A 16,998-nucleotide genomic window follows, 5' to 3' on the forward strand; every position below is an offset into this window, starting at 1 on the left:
GTGGCGTGCCGCGCGATCCCAGCTCGATCTCCTCGGAGACAGTAAGATGGGTGATTCGAGGAAATACATTGGCGCATGCGCAGTCATCTTCCAGAGGGACGCATTGCGCCGTCTTTTTGCAGAGCCGGAGTGCGAGGGACGGGAAGATGGCCAGAGACGTGTTCACGCAGGAGGGCACCAGGTATTGAAAAGCCTACGGAGAGTAGATAACCAAGGGTTTAGCCATGTTTCCGTGGCGGCTGCTCAGATGCCCACTAAAGGTTCAGCGATGCGGTGTGGCATATATATAGGGGGCGGATCTCTAATGCAACGTTGATTTTCTCAGTTTGATACCAAAAGTTTGGGTGATCCGAGGAAATACATTAATGCATGCATGCTCACCTTCCTGAGGGAGGCATTGCGCAGGCCTTTTGCAGAGTGGGAGTGTCAGGAACGGGAAGAACGCAAGCGACGCGTTTCCGCAGGGAGCCACCAGGTAAAGAAAAGCCTGCGGAGCGTGAAAAACCAAGGCGTTAGCCTTGTTTCTGTGGTGGCTGCTCACATGCCCACCAAACGTCCAGCGATGCGGTATGGCATATACATATAGGGAACGGAACTTGAATCCAACGTTGATCTTGTCAGTTTGATACCAGAAAGATGGGTAACTCGTGGAAAACATCGATGCATGCCCACGCATGAAAACATGAACTCAATGCAATATCCCGAATTTGCATCAGACGCTACATCTATGCGCAGCAGTGAGTGAACCCGGTGATGTTTCGTGCAGGGAATTTTTCATTTTTCGGGAAATCATGTCATGTTAAGGTAAATGGAAAAATGAGATCTTCGTGATAATGCAGGGATTTGAGAAATTGTAAGTACGTCTATTACAACAGATAATTCGTGGTCATAGTGCGCCCTCATTTGCTGTAATTGGTTCTGGCGCATGCACGACGCAAACACCGCCTTTAAGATTTGTTTCTGACATTTACGTGGAGCGATTTCAAGTTCACTATTGGCGTTAGACTTGAAGGCCACTACGTGCAGTGTAGTAACAATATATGAATTAATATAGTCTTACTTTTGTTGTGCGAATATGGAAGTGCAAGTCATTACTTCAAAAGTCACCAGTACGTGAGACACGTGTAGTTATGGTATTTGCGTGTGTAGATGGGAGGCAGAAATAAGTACTCTTGTGCAGGGAAATATGCTGGCAATTTCCTCAACATTTTCAAGAAAAAAATTCCCAAAAAAGTAAGTCTTCATGTCTCTGAATGGGAATTTTTTGGCATAGTACGAAACATCTCTGTAGAAATCGCTTCTTTTAGACTGTCAAAACGGCTCAAAGTTTGAACAGCACAGCAAATTAAGAGATCTATTGGTATTCAGCCTCTTCAAACAACAAAAACACTGCCCCAGCACTTTTCACCACACCCCACTACCCGCGCTGCGCAAAGAACAACTCTCAAACTGTAGGAAAAATTCTGTCAGTAGTTCGCCAGCTAACACCATCTAATTAAAAGCCTGTACTTCCGATAATATCTCGGGGGGTACATGCTCGCAGCACCAGATTCAGCTCTAGCTATTATAATATTGTAAAGGGGGTTTATTGAAGGACTCAGCAAGCGGGTGGTAGCTCTAAAGGAAGGCAGGCGAACCCAGATGACGGTGCTTGATCGCCGATCTCGTGCCTTTTTCTTGTGCTGATGATAGCTGACCTGATGGTATCAACGTCTTTCTTATTCACTACAATTACCCCCGGCGAAAACGTTGAAGCCATCCTGGCGATCTAACACGTGGGGACAAGCGGGTCAAAGTACGGCTTCAGACGGTTTACGTGAACGATATCACGTCCACGCCGACGACGGTCGCTCGGTGGCGTGAGGGGTTCAATGGCGTACTTCATGGGTGAAGTACGCTCGACCACGCGGTAGGGACCATGATAATTGGAGAGTAGCTTGGGTGATACACCAGGGGCGCAGGGCGGTACATGAAGCCATACAAGTGCTCCAGGAACGAACGTTGGTGCAGAACGATGGTCGTCGTCACGGATCTTCTTCTGGCGCTGTTGGTCGGATGTAGTAAGCCGCTTGGCTAGCTTGCGGCACTCTTCTGCGTAACGAGCGGCTTCCGAGGCAGGCTTGTATTCGGAGGGATCTGGCGAGTATGGCAGTAAAGTGTCGATGGTGTGTGATGGTTCGCGACCGTACCGGCAAAAAATGGGGAAAACCCGGTAGTGACTTGCGTAGCGGTGTTATACGCGTATGTAACAAATGGGAGAACGAGGTCCCAGTTTGTTTGATCAGAAGCGACATGCGTAGCGAGCATGTCTCCCAGAGTACGATTAAACCGCTCAGTCAAGCCGTTCGTCTGTGGGTGGTAGGCTGTACTCTTCCGGTGAACAATATGGCACTGTTAAAGAAGTGCTTGTATTACATCGGAAAGGAAAACACGCCCTCGGTCACTGAGAAGTTCTCGAGGAGGACCATGACGAAGCACAAAACGATTGAGTATGAAAGTTGCGACGTCTTGTGCTGCAGCTGTGGGGAGAGCAGCAGTTTCAGCGTACCGTGTTAGATGATCCACTGCCACGATAGCCCATCGGTTGCCGGCCGTTGTTAATGGTAGTGGTCCGTAGAGGTCAATTCCTACTCGGTCGAATGGGCGGTCTGGGCATGGAAGTGGCTGCAATGAACCTGTTGCAGGATGTGGCGGGCTTTTCCGCCGCTGACATTCGTGGCAGCCGCGAATGAACTGGCGGTCGAAGGTAAACATTCCGCGCCAGTAATACCTTTTTCGTAGGCGCTCGTAGGTCTTGAAAACACCGGCGTGAGCACATTGCGGGTCGGAATGAAACGACGCGCAGATGGTAGAACGCCGCGTTCGGGGAATGACTAGTAGCCATTTCCTACCATCTGCTGAATAGTTGCGCCGGTACAAAAGGCCATCCCGAATACTGAAGTGCGGAGCCTGGCGGCGCAGGGTTCGAGTGGTTGGAAGTGTCGGTGCCTCGGATAACGCGTCAAGAAGCGAAGCGATTCATGAGTCATTGCGTTGTGCAGAAGATATGGTGTCCTCGTCAAGCGCTGACAACGTGTTGTCCGAGGAAACAGATGCGATGTCCGGTGATAGGGGAGATCGTGACAGTGCATCAGCATCGGCATGCTTGTGGCCGGAACGATATACCACGCGAATGTCATATTCTTGAAGCCGAAGAGCCCAACGGGCAAGACGACCCGATGGGTCCTTAAGCGAAGATAACCAGCATAATGCGTGGTGGTCCGTTACTACATCAAAAGCACGGCCATAAAGGTATGGGCGGAACTTGACAAGCGCCCAAACGATCGCCAAGCATTCCTTCTCGGTGACGCTGTAGTTCGATTCAGCCTTGGTAAGAGTTCTGCTGGCGTAGGCGACTACATACTCGGCGAATCCAGGCTTGCGTTGCGCGAAAACCGCACCGAGGCCGACACCACTGGCGTCGGTGTGGACCTCAGTTGCTGCCGTAGGATCGTAGTGACGCAGTATTGGTGGCGAAGTGAGGAGACGACGAAGGGTACAGAAGGCTTGGTCACACTCAGAAGACCATGACGAAATATCAGTGGTGCTGCCTATAAGTTTGGTCAAAGGCGCAATGATAGAGGCGAAGTTGCGCACGAACCGGCGAAAGTAGGAGCATAACCCCACGAAGCTCCGTAACTGCTTCATAGTCGTTGGTTTGGGGAAGTCGGCGACAGCACGTAACTTAGCCGGGTCTGGAAGTATACCGTCCTTTGATACGACGTGCCCGAGAATCGTAAGTTGCCGAGCAGCGAAGTGACACTTCTTGAGGTTGAGTTGGAGCTGAGCATTCTTCAGGCACGTGAGGACGTGTTTGAGGCGCTCGAGATGTGTTCCAAAGTCTGGCACAAAGACGACTATATCGTCGAGATAGCAGAGACAGTTTTGCCATTTCAAACCCCGAAGAACCGAGTCCATCATGCGCTCGAAGGTGGCAGGTGCATCGCAGAGGCCGAAGGGCATGACGTTAAACTCATACAGACCGTCCGGTGTCACGAAGGCTGTTTTTGGTCGATCGGCATCTGCAAGGGTGACCTGCCAGTACCCTGAGCGCAAATCTAAAGATGAAAAAAACTCGGCACCTTGTAAAGTGTCAAGGGCATCATCAATCCTAGGTAAAGGATACACGTCTCTTCGAGTGATCTTATTTAGGCGCCGGTAATCCACGCAGAAGCGAACGGAACCATCCTTTTTTTTAACGAGCACTACAGGTGAGGCCCATGGACTTTGTGAAGGTTTAATGACGCCACGTTGCAGCATATCGTTCACCTGTTCGGTAATAACTTGGCGTTCCGCCGCAGAAACACGATATGGTCGCTGTCGTAGTGGCGCATGGGAGCCGGTATCGATGTAATGTAGAGTGGTAGAAGTGCGGCCAAGTGAAGGTTGAACAACATCGAAAGATTCGCGGTACTGGTACAGCAGTTGGAGGAGTTCAGATCGTTCAGATGGTGACAGTCCGTCTACTATCGCCGAATCGAACACTTTTGAAGCCTGTAGATGAGAGTGGTTAAGAGCACTTACGGCGGCGAGGTCACTTTGGGATGATTGTTGCGGCACGGTAAAATTTTGTCCGTTATCAATGGGCTGTACGCATCCAAGAGACTCGCCGAATATTATGAAACTATATGGCAGTAGCTATAAAGAGCTAGCTGTTTAATTGTTGAACGACGTGCTTCTCGGTGGATCAGTGCTTAACGCCTCACAATTCAGAGGTTCCAAGTTTGATTTCTCGCGCCGAAGCCTTCTTCAGAATTTTTTTTCTTGCATATCCTTATACAGAGATATAAATGCATATACCGTGAGTGATACCGACACTGTTGGCAAAACCCAGCCGAGAGTGTCGATATAATTGGCATCGCAATAAAATTTACAGATATAGGAAGAAGATGCAGGGACAGAGATAAAAAAGGCGACTGCCGAATTCCGCAGGGTGGGTCAGTTCAGGGGTGCCAAATACGTGAAGCTGAGGCCAAAGGGGTGTGTTGCCTCTGCCAGGTTCCTTAGAGGTCCAACTACCCGGCATTGGCTCAACCGCCAGGATTTCCTTTTTTCCGGACATGGCCTAGCGACGCACGGATAGGCATAGGTAAATTAGAAACCCTCCCGTAATACCGAACGCCGGCCTACGCAGACGCCCCCGCGAAGAATGGCACTGAATCAGACGCATAGCTAAAATTTTTTATGTGGAACACCACATCAATTTTATTTAGGGAGACGCACCTCCTTAAAATGGCCATTTTCACTCTGTATTCCACAGCGAAAAAAATTTAGGGAGGGGGGCGTACCCATTGCGCCACCTCTTGGCTGCTCCCCTTTACCGAAGTTGCGAGTGTTCTAATTTCGTGGGACAGCCAGAAAATGAAATGAGAGCTGGTGGTTCATCAAGCTGACGTCGACATCCGTTTCCTTCGTGACCCGAAAATACGTGTGTCCATACTACTTATTACTAACTCGTTTCAATGGCCCAATCTCCACCATGTTCCTTTCTTGCTCTAAAATAAAGGTGGCATGTGTACTTGTGTCTTGATAACGTAAGCCCTGGCAATAAAATTATAAACGTGCATGGCAGTACGTTTTCAGAAGAGGCGTTCTTCTTTCAGGGTTTGTTAACATTTCGCTATGGGCGACTGGCGCCACGGGCTTGTATAACTTCTATTCACTTGGTTGAGAAATCGAAAAGAATGATATTGCATTATTCAGTGCATCGGTATTGTGCATAGAGAGAGAGAGAGAGCTCTTTGTTGAAAAGCAGAGAATTTAGAGTGCAAAGTATTTTCTTGCCGGTGTTCCTATGACTTCAATGCAATTTTATAATTTTGCGGCAGTCTAGTCGGCACCTTAGCCTATATGTTTTCCTGAACTTTAGATGCGTGTAGACACCCAAGGTTAATCAATTTCTTAATTTTTAGGTTATGAGCTTTATTTCAAGCTAAAATGTTTTAAATGCACTTCTCGAAGTATACTGATCCGAAAACCGGCACTCCAGCAGAAGCACCCACGGGGGCTTCAAGGTTCAGTATACACTCTTAAAAAAGGTTGGTATATTCACTAAGTACTAGTCCGTCACTTGTCACAGAATCCACTAACCAGATAGTAAACGAAGCTAGTAAAAGTAACCCTAGTGAAAGGCACTGCCTCGTTGGGCTCGTAACCAGCACTAGCACAAATACTAGCAGGCTGGGTAAAAGCACTACGTCATTGGGTAGTTAAAATTACTACCTAAGTAGTTAGTGAATTGTACTGATTCGAGTGGTTGGTTCATTATTAAATTGTTATTAATCTCCGCAAATAGAGGTTTATGCCTATTTTGTTAAATGTTCGTGTGCTAGACAATAAAAGTATGATTTCGTTACATATGTATAGAATCAAAAATTGACATGGCCCTCACTAAATATTATTGGTTCTTAATTACGCCATGTAACTATACTGTGGTAAGTGCGCCGCAGAGCAACATACTTATAGGAAATTGACGACAAGATCACATGATCAAATAAGATTCATATATGTATGAACATATGTGAATCTCATATGACCATATAGACTCAAATGAGCATATGATAAGCTTACGTGAGTCCATATGAGCATACGATTTTCATATTCACATAATTATATGCTCATATTTGAACTCATTTGAGCGGATCACGAGAACACGCATGCAAATGCATGCAAAAGTAAATCTTTAAGACCTGGAATTAGCAGAATTCTACTCTAGAAGCTGTTTTAAGGCTATATATACCCCTGTTCTAGGACTGAACACAGCGTAGTGGTTAGCAATCACAGAATTTATAGGACAATTGTTGTTTTCTCTGCACCATCATGTCCCTTTCAATTTACGTATGTGTGTGCTAATACATAGCACGAAACCTTTATTCCAAAGTATTCAATGAAATTAGAGCTTGCCTAAATTTTGCTTACGAGGTCACTATTACAGCAAAATATACTGCGGCATCTACGACCGATCTGGCAACGTAGGTGGCTTAGTAGTTGCTTAGTTAAAAACATTAGAACAGATACCTGGTTAATAACGGCTAAAAGTACTAGCTCTATTAGCTGGTGGATAGTAAAAGTATGCCACAGAGGTAGTAAAATGCTCCGGAAACTAGTAAACACACGCGTTTACTAACTGATTACAAGTTTTTTTCAAAGAGTGTAGATCCAGTACTGACATTTTCCCTAGGACCTACATTATATGACTGACTACAGATCACTACGAGAGGGGCGAGAACAAAAGAAGAAGTGCTTCTTGTGTCACTCGCAAAGTATTCTTGTCAAACGAAACATTCTTTTCTCTTCCAGTGGTCATCATCCTGATATTGTGCTGAATACCATACTTTTGGCTGCAGTACACACTCTCCTTAATAACTATACGTGCCCATGCCGACAGAGGTTTGTAAGAGTTTGAATAAAACTGCAGGCACTCTAAAATGACTACGAACAGTTTATGCATGCTATAGATAGTGTGTATGTGTGCACGTGTGTGCGTATGTGTGTGTGTATGCGAGCGTAAATTATTAAAGAATGAATAAAATTTAGGTGAGAATTTGGTCACTTTGTTCGTACACCAAATTTCGCTCCTATAAATCGATCACACATTCCACAGAGCGCCATCTATGACTTTTTGTGGAAGAAATGGCGCACAGGTGGACTTCCAAACGCTTTCGAGTGCAATTGATTACTTAAAGTAGCGCCGTTTTTACCACAAAGGTATAATAATGTTGTTAGGCATGTAAATGTTGCCACAAACGCCACATTGTTTAACGGGAGACGATGGTGGTAATACTCCTAAGAAAATCCCCATATACGGCCACATCAGTAATTGCGCTTATCAGACTTTATATAGAACACCTATATATGGGCCGTATATAACTTGATATGCGCAAATATTGATGTAGCCATATACGGGCCTTATACAACCCGATATATCTAATCCCTTATATACCCTTATCAGGCTGTTGTTGTATATCTATATATGACTATATATAGAAGCATTCCTACAAGGTTAAGCATGACCTTATATGGATAGCTTTATATATAGCTATTCACATGATTCATCTATGCGAGTTAAGCTTTTGTCGCCGTCATGCATCATAGCCCTGTAAATTATTCTTCAGCTAGAAATATGGCTGTTTGTTTAAAGGTCTGCATGCAGTCAGCATCGTCTCCAAAACAAAGGCAGTACATATCCCCTCAAAAATCTTGTTCAAGTTATCCTCATGATATCTCGAGTTATTCTCAAGAAGTTATGGCTAAAATTGTTACTAGGCAACATATTTCAAGTTTATAGTGGGCACATGTCATTGTTAGTGCACTTTCACTCAAGAGATATTTGGTTTGTGCTTGAAATCATTGCTTATTTATCGGCACTTTGTTTATTTATCTATGTGTTTCATTACCCAAAGCACCAATGGGCATTACAGTGGGGGAGCGCTTACAAAAAGTAGAATACAAAAAGATACATATTCAGCCAAACAAATAAACAAAGTCGCGTCAATCACAATCTGCAACAAAAATACATATATCAATAAAGATATACCACACTCAAGAGAAATGCAACACACTAATTCTATCATAAAATAAAACAAACAATTTCAAATGGTAGAGGCAATGCTTGAAGGCAGTTGGTTCCTTTCTCTGACTCTTTTGTTAAGAATCATTTTGAAACACATCAGTCTTACATGTGACTTCTGTTATCTTGAACCTCTGGTCAACACGGTCTGAGACATAGTATGGTGCGAGTAAATATTACGCTTTGTCGATTCCGACTTGACAATTGCAAATAACATGAAAGAAACCAGCTGTAGTTTTGTTAGGAGATTTCGCAAAGGGCTCTTATTTAAAACTTTGCTGGCGTGCCAATGGAGCGTCCATAGTGAGTGAAAACAAAATATTGACTTGCTGTTGGGCATATGAACTGCGTGTGCATTGAATAACTTAAACGACTTGATAATCTGCCTTTATGAAGTTCAGTCAAAATCAATTGGTATTCAAGCTTGTCATGCACAAGTATTATGAGCAGGAATGGCCTATAGCGTGACTGCTAAAACTGGTGTCTACAGGCCTGTGTGCGCGTGGGAACAGAGACTTTTAGCAATATTTCTTGCCATTTGGACACTTAAAAAATGTCTTTTGCAAACATAACCTACTTTCCATTCTGCAAAAAATGCATTATTAACGCAACAGCGGTGAAAAGCTCGTTATGTCAAAATTCCGGTGTAGGCGTCGGTGGCTCTGAGTGAAAAATTGTCTTGTCCATGACCTAAAATTGAGGGAATGCAAATAAAACAAATATTATGAAATTTCGTGTCTGAGTGATGATCAAAAATTATGCAGGCCATTTGCATGGCAAGCAAGTGCCCTGTCTCGCAGCTATGCGTCTGCTTGAAAATAAAGTATGAATATCTTTCTCAGGTTGAAAATGCAAGAAAGGTAACTGTCAAGCTTAACAAATACACTCATCTTGTATACAGGTTTCAAAGCACAACATTTATTATCGCAGCAACATTGCTGATACAAGCATGCGTTGTCATCGCGAATCACAACACGGTATTACAAACAAGACTTCGCGGCCTAAAGACAGCCAACCATTACGAAAGGCACACAAGTTACTGTGCGTATTCCCTTAAGACTGCGTAGTGGTTGCTTAAAGTTGTAAAACATTTTACACGCATAATATAGAGAAACGTGGTCTGCTGGGCGAGTTGGTAATTCATCTTAACTGAGTTGCGCGTGAAAATTTGAAGTGCAAAAGGAAGACACCACATATATATGTGGTCACAAAAACACGTGAGGTGGAGAAAAATGATTAGATGAGCAAACATTTAATCATTTTCTTTCACCGTGTGGACATCGTGCGGTGTACGGTACTGCGCTGTCATGCGTAAAGTGTTATTTAGCATTGAGTAATATAATTTTGGATCACAAAGCTTCTCTAAAGAGACAACCATGCTCTAACCAATCATCGCATTGTAGCGAGTGCGGCTGTGAGCCCTTGTTCGATAATACATTAGTTAAAGTTAGATTCAGAGACACGGTAGCGCGGAAAATTGAAAAGGCGTATCTTATAAACAAAGCTGGTGATTCATGTGTCGCTTAACTTTCGGTTATGTTGCTTGTCGCTGAGATAGCTTTTCTGGAAGCACATCATTAATACAATCTTTCTGCTCATCCAATGATTTCCTTTCACCGCACGAGTTCTCTTAGCCGCATATATATGTCTGTTTTCTCCAACAAAGTTTCACTTGTCAGTGTGCGATGTGTTTAGGTGCCTTCCTCTTGTATTTTAATTTTTTCGCTCAACTCAGCTATAACATAATATTGCTCGTGCTTTAAACTATATATGCTACCCTTTTTTTACACAGAATGCAGCCATGTATGAAACCATCATCGAGAGAAAACAGTTTAAACTTTCTGAATAACACAGTACTATTCCTCAAATAAAATTGTTCAAGTAGCATCATACAATAAAAAGTACACACTGAGTGGTTGAATTACGCGGCTTGTGCTTGTCGTTGAGTGTTTCTCTACTTTGCATGTGCGTTATTTGCGACCAAAGCTTGCCAGTAAGCAATTACCAACTAGGCCAACAATCAGTATTGTTACGCACAAGAAACAGAATATTGCTTTTGCGTTCAACTCTGAAAAAACGGAGCTTAAAGTCCCCCTGTTTGTTTTTTTTCACACAGAAGCTAACCCTAATAATTCAGACCAGTTTATTTGTAGGCTTGCGTAATACTATCTACAGTGCTCACTAATTAAAACAAAACATCAAATTTTTTGCTTAACTATGCATGCTGGTGTGTGCACAGTTCCTCAAGGCAACCACGCGATCTTCCAACATCTGTAACGATAATGTTGCTTGTGATGTACGCATTCCACTTGAACTCACACTTATATCACCCAAATTGTAGATGGTGCGATCAAAATTGTGGGTTATTCTTAAGTTTTTCGGTTTTAATCCGTGAACATTGCATCCTACTTTGAAAAACCAAGCTAGAAAAAAATTTCAGTGCGTTTCATTATCAAAACACACGGAAGTATAAAAACAAGGGGAAAGTAGACAAAGAAAGACAAATTCAAACATGGGCTCATAAATGTCATAACACCCTTAAAGATAGAGATATGTAACTGGTTTGTTTTTGTAATTACGCAAGTTTTATTTTATCCTTGGTCAGTCCTCAAATGGTAAAATGAGGAAAATACTAGACAAGTATATATACATCAATATATTCATAAAAACTACAATGGAGCAAAACTGCATTTTCAGAGCTTTCAATTAAATAGAACGCTGTCTGGAAGAAAGAGAAAAAAAGTGTTGTCGTATCGCCTTAAACAAACCAGCCTAATCACGTAATGACGATAAGTATGAAGGCATTTGCTCGCGAAGCATGCAATGCGCTATATTGTCTGAATTTTCATAACATTTGCGAACAGCGTGACAACGTTATGGAAATGATGAACTTACCTTATCATTTAACCAAGACTTCTCTTTCCGGGAGCCTGTTAATCCAGATAACCTATTGACAACCTAAAGCCACCTCTTCCATTCACACTGCTTTTGGGTGAAGTTGTGAATTAACGCTTGCCCACAAGCATGGGTGCCCATTTTTTTTCGCACAAAATATTGACGATCGCCGATCCAGCGGCCTGCACACGCACACGCACAAAAATACACTTCCACGTACGTCCACAAGTGTACCACGTACAGCGAAGTAGATTCGTGAGAGCTGCGTGATTATCTTTTGTAATTTGGAGCAGTAGTTAAACACTAAATAAAAGCAAGAGCAATGAAAAGTGACAAACTCGATCAGCACCGCACCCTTGACTCCAGCGAGTGAAGAAGCAATAAAGGCGTGGATGGCTACAGTGCAGGCTTGACAATGTAACCTACATCACCCATTGAGATCAATAATTTACGCGCTTTTCACTGGAACTAACTTTTCTTGAGCTTATTGGCAAACGATGTTTTATTAGTTCACAAATATTGACGCAATACTATTACCATATGACTGAATGTTCAAATTTATTTTCTCTTCAGTTACTAGAAATAGGCCACGGCACTTTTTCTCCTGCGGTGTCGAGCGATTGCTGTAGGCCTCGGCCGAGCTAGACGGCACCTACGCGCCCTTCTTCGAACAACGTTCCCCGAATTTTCCACGCCTCTGACTGGTGCCCTTTTTGTATTCTTTACTGTGCGCACCCCTTGTAAACTTGAAAACAACTGCAGCGTGGTCAGGCGAGTTTTTTGGGACAATAGAGCTCAACTTTCACCATAAGCCCAGAAAGCTGCAGGTGCATGACCTTTGAGACAGGCATTCGGCGAAGCTGAAATCAGTACTGCGTGTACGCTGGCTACCAAGACGCGTTCACCCAGATTCTCATCTTATTTCTCAAGCCTATAATAATAAAATAATAATAATAATAATAATAATAATGATAATAATATTCAACCGAGCATCAATTAATCATTTTTTAACATATCCTAGAACAACCATAGGGTCTTTCGTGCCGGCGCACGCAAAAGTAAAACAACAATAAGAAACAATACATTGCAGACTGTCCACAGAAAAGCAAGTCGCTAAAACGAGCGAAAAAGCACTGTAGAAAAGAAATCAACACACAATGGGAACAACAAATAAAAGAATACATATTCATGAAATGGGACTGAAAAATTATGTGCAATATACACAACCGTGCGGAAGGCTTCGTGAAAAACAGAAGAGGGAAGAATCCGTGCAGGTGCTAATCTCCGTTAGGACAGAGCAGCCCTCACTGATAAAAAAATGACTGTAGACTTTGAAAAACATAACTCATCAAGAAAGCTCAAGTTAGAGAGACTCGGTATTTTTGTAATGGATAGAGTGTTGGAAGAAGCTGGCAGGTACATGCAACAGCCGATTCTTTCTGGATAACTTACGCGTAGTTTGTAAGTTATTACAACTGAGAAGGGCATAATATCTCAGCCTGAACTAGCTTGTAAAGAAATAACAGCTCAGCTTGATTTTGTCAGCAGTTAAGTGAAGGCAAATGAAATATCCTAGCAGTGTCGAAAAGATTCTAGTGAAACGATTGGGATAATTGCTCATGAATTTTTTCTGGACTCACTCAGCCGCATTACTGCTGGACTTAGCAAGGCTATTACAGATCATATATGCATATGTACTCAAGTTGAGCATGACATATCACGGTGTACAATTTCAAGAAGGCTGTAGGAGAACCAGAGTCTCGAGAGATATTCTGCCAACAGCAAGTAACGAAGGCCTCGCATTGCAGCACATTGAATCTAAGTAGAAAAAAATTAACATGCTATCAAAAAGAACACCAAGGTCACTGATCTCATAAACCTTACATGACGACACAGTATTGACAGCATATGGAATTGAAACGTTGCACATTTTGCGAGATAAAACAATAACAACAATAACATTACCAATAATAATAATAATAATAATAATAATAATAATAATAATAATAATACACTCATATCATTCTCACATGGGCGAAAATATCTGGCCACATTGAAGCAAATACCAGTGTCCGGGTGCCCATGAATCACTGCACGCGAGTGTGTAATTGCGCCTTTGGGGAAGTATGTACAGGCATACAGAATTTGTAATTAAATGCACCACAGTGTTAGTGTTGGAAGGATATGTACGCAAGCAGTTTTAATTATTGTGCGGCTGCACAGCGAAGGGCTGTTTACATAATGTAGTTTGGCTTAGGCATTAGGCCAGCCCTTACTCGAAAAAATGTGGCATAGTAATTGTGTTTACAAGGTAATGTTTAGGCTAATGCTGATGATGAGACGTGCCCATTAGTTACCTAGTCTATGTAATGACACACCCACACCATATAGAAGTTTTGTGAATTGAGCAGCCTAGGTTAAACGCTGCAATAAAGCATGAACCTTTCAATTCATGGGTCTATAAATGAGTATCACGTGTGAGTCAGTTGCACGTGTCTTAACGTACTCTCGTTAAGTGTGTAGGACGTGAGATTTATTTGACGCTTGTAAACACTACACCAAACTGATTGTTTTACTATTTCAATCATAAAACTTTCAGAAATTTACTATCTGCACAGCAAAAAACGTTATACGTAGCCAAAGGAAATGCAAGATGCTTTTTCGCAATAAATTAGTACTGATCCATCTTGAATTCAATCATAATATGACTGAGAATGGAACTCACATATGCTCTTTTTTTTTTGAAGATATTTCCTCAAACATCGCACTGCGCATGCAAATATGGTGACTGGCCGATGAAATTGATTGATTTGTGAGGTTTAACGTCCCAAAACCACCATATGATTATGAGAGATGCCGTAGTAAAGGGCTCCGGAAAGTTCGACCACCTGGGGTTCTTTAACGTGCACCCAAATCTCAGTACGAAGGCCTACAACATTCCGCCTCCATCGGAAATGCAGTCGCCACAGCCGGTATTTGATCCCCCAACCTGCGGGTCAACTGCCGAGTACCTTAGGCACTAGACCACCATGGCGGGGCAAACGACCGCTTAAAGCAATCGCAGAAGGGGGTAAACAGGATTAGCTGAAATCTTGTTGTATTAAATGAGCAGATAGCCTTCAAAATCTTCAAATAATCAGGAATTTTTCTGCCAACGTGGAAGCTAAAAATGCATTGAAATTACTATTTTTGCTGCCTCTCCAAACAATGCTATAATTTGAACTATATAAGTGGTATGCATTTTGTTTTTACATAATACTATATAGGATTGTTCTGTAATATTAGCGAGGTTCGGGAGCTGCAATACGTTTTGTGACCTGACACGATTCCTTCCTTGTAAAAAATGTATCCTCTCGTATACTATAATAACGTCGTATTAGTTGCAACTTATTGTTTAAAACCTTAATTTCGTAGAAAATTTGTATAGATTAAAAAACACGAATGCATGCTTAATAGTTGCAATTATTACGTACACAAAGCTCTCCTAAAAGTTTGTTTTGTTGCATGGCAGCAAAGATGTATTTAATTATTATTCCTGCTGTAGAAAATAAGCAGATCACCTTTGTGTACGAATTGTTATATATGACAATCGGCATAAAGGTTTGTGACCATGGTGCTATATATATATATATATATATATATATATATATACGCGGTTCATCCCATATAAGCGAGAACTGCCACATATAAGGTTCCTATTGATATGTAACATATGGTGTGGCCGTGCATTATAAGGCCGGATTTGACTCCTTATATGGGCCATATATGACTGTATATAACCCTATGTATAAACTGACCTCGCCAGATACACATCCTTATATAATAAAATGAAGCCACATATGCTGACTTATGGGCCTATATGTGGCCACATCTAACTTATATAAGTGACATTACGGCATTTGCGTAAGCGTAGATACACAGCCTCCCGTATGCGCGATCGCTTAGGCAAAACGATTGACGTCACAGCCGCAGTGAGCACGTCTGATAATATTTTTCTAGGTGGCATTGGCTGTGCTCACTTTGCTAGCTGCACAGTCATCGTTCGCGAAAAGGGCGTGCTTTCAGACACAGCGAAGTATCAACTGTGAGACTTGCTGGTTCTTTTTCCTCTGTACCTTTGAGTACGTTTCGTGCGTCGTTATTCGTGCCTGAGCAATGCGCTGCACGTTTCGATCTGCTTGCCATTCTTCGCGTGATAAATAAATTTCTTGCTATTGCAATCAAGGCTCCGCCCCTGCCGCAAAACTACATTTTTTAGTGGACAAACCAAAACTTCAAGCTCGTGTTATATATTCAAAGGGCCTTCGACAGATTCTATGAATAACTCAGGTGTCGATTAGAACGCGGAGCATCGCTATTAAGCTCGTGCTGTCTGTAGCAAGTCTCTCTTGACAATCAGTCTTGTCAGCTCTCAGAGTGCCATCTTCATCGTCTAATGCACTGCCAGGTATTGCTTTGCACAGGTTGAAACTTCGGGCATCTTAAGCCCCGAGCTGATTTACAACTTCTGTTGCAAAGTTGGTAGCTGCATCACAAGTTCGTCATTCACCGTGGTTCTTTTTTATTATCAGACGGAACTACAATGAGAAATTAGCTGCAGGATCGACGAATAAGAACAAGCTGAGTGACCTTTAGCCTGAACGCAGAAAGCCTCCGTGGACGGGCGTATAATAACGGTAGTGATATGTGATGTCATCTTGTATTTCAGCGGACAACTGGCATTTTTAGGATCTCTTAAGATGCGAGAACTGCCTATGAGATATGAGGCAAAGTTGAACAAAAAAGATAAGTAACGTCAATGGTCGGGGCATTATCCTTTAGGCGGCAGTCTCAAAAACTCACAACGAAGTTGAAATTGCTATGTAAGGGAGCCTCAAATAAGACGAAACTGATGTTTTCGATCACGAACACCCATCTGTGTAGACAACTGAGACCGCGAAAGTCGGGATTATTGCTTGTTGGCCGCTTAAGGCTTAGCTGTGGAGCGTACTTGACACATGCAAACAAGCAAATGCACAAGGAACACACACAAAATGCTAACAGCTACGACATTTTTGAAGAAACGTGCTCAAGCAAACGAACATGCTTCATGCACATCTTAGCAAATCCTGTGCACTAGGCGACAAATGAGCATCATTATTTAGTCAATCTCTTTAATGTTGGTTATACAGTCTTCGATGCACATTGTCCTAACTATTTGTTTACGCTTAGCGGTGAATGGTAGAGCTGAGAGGGTATTATGTCGAACAGTAAAATTATTTGAGTTGCATTAGGAAAATAAACACAGGTAAAAGAAATCAGTTTTTGCATTTTGTACTTTTTTGCGTTTCTTTAGCTATCGACTACAAGTGGCTGTGCAGGTTACTCAAGCACCAAAGTTGCAAAATTATATATTATTCGATTACAAAGTACAAGTGCACATATATATAATTACAACAATGGGTTCACAAAAATAATTCTCCCTCTTTTTTGCGTTTCTATAAGAATCTACACAG

At 42.5% G+C, this 16,998-nt stretch overlaps 1 protein-coding gene across 1 annotated transcript in view; it reads right to left on the bottom strand.

The window, feature by feature from the left end:
• Window positions 1-16,998, bottom strand: part of LOC119173336 (uncharacterized) — a 763,312-nt gene that overhangs the window by 520,434 nt on the left and 225,880 nt on the right. The gene's annotated exons all lie outside the window — the stretch shown is intronic.

This window comes from Rhipicephalus microplus, chromosome 5 (assembly GCF_043290135.1).
Source record: "Rhipicephalus microplus isolate Deutch F79 chromosome 5, USDA_Rmic, whole genome shotgun sequence".
Lineage (NCBI taxonomy): Eukaryota > Metazoa > Arthropoda > Arachnida > Ixodida > Ixodidae > Rhipicephalus > Rhipicephalus microplus.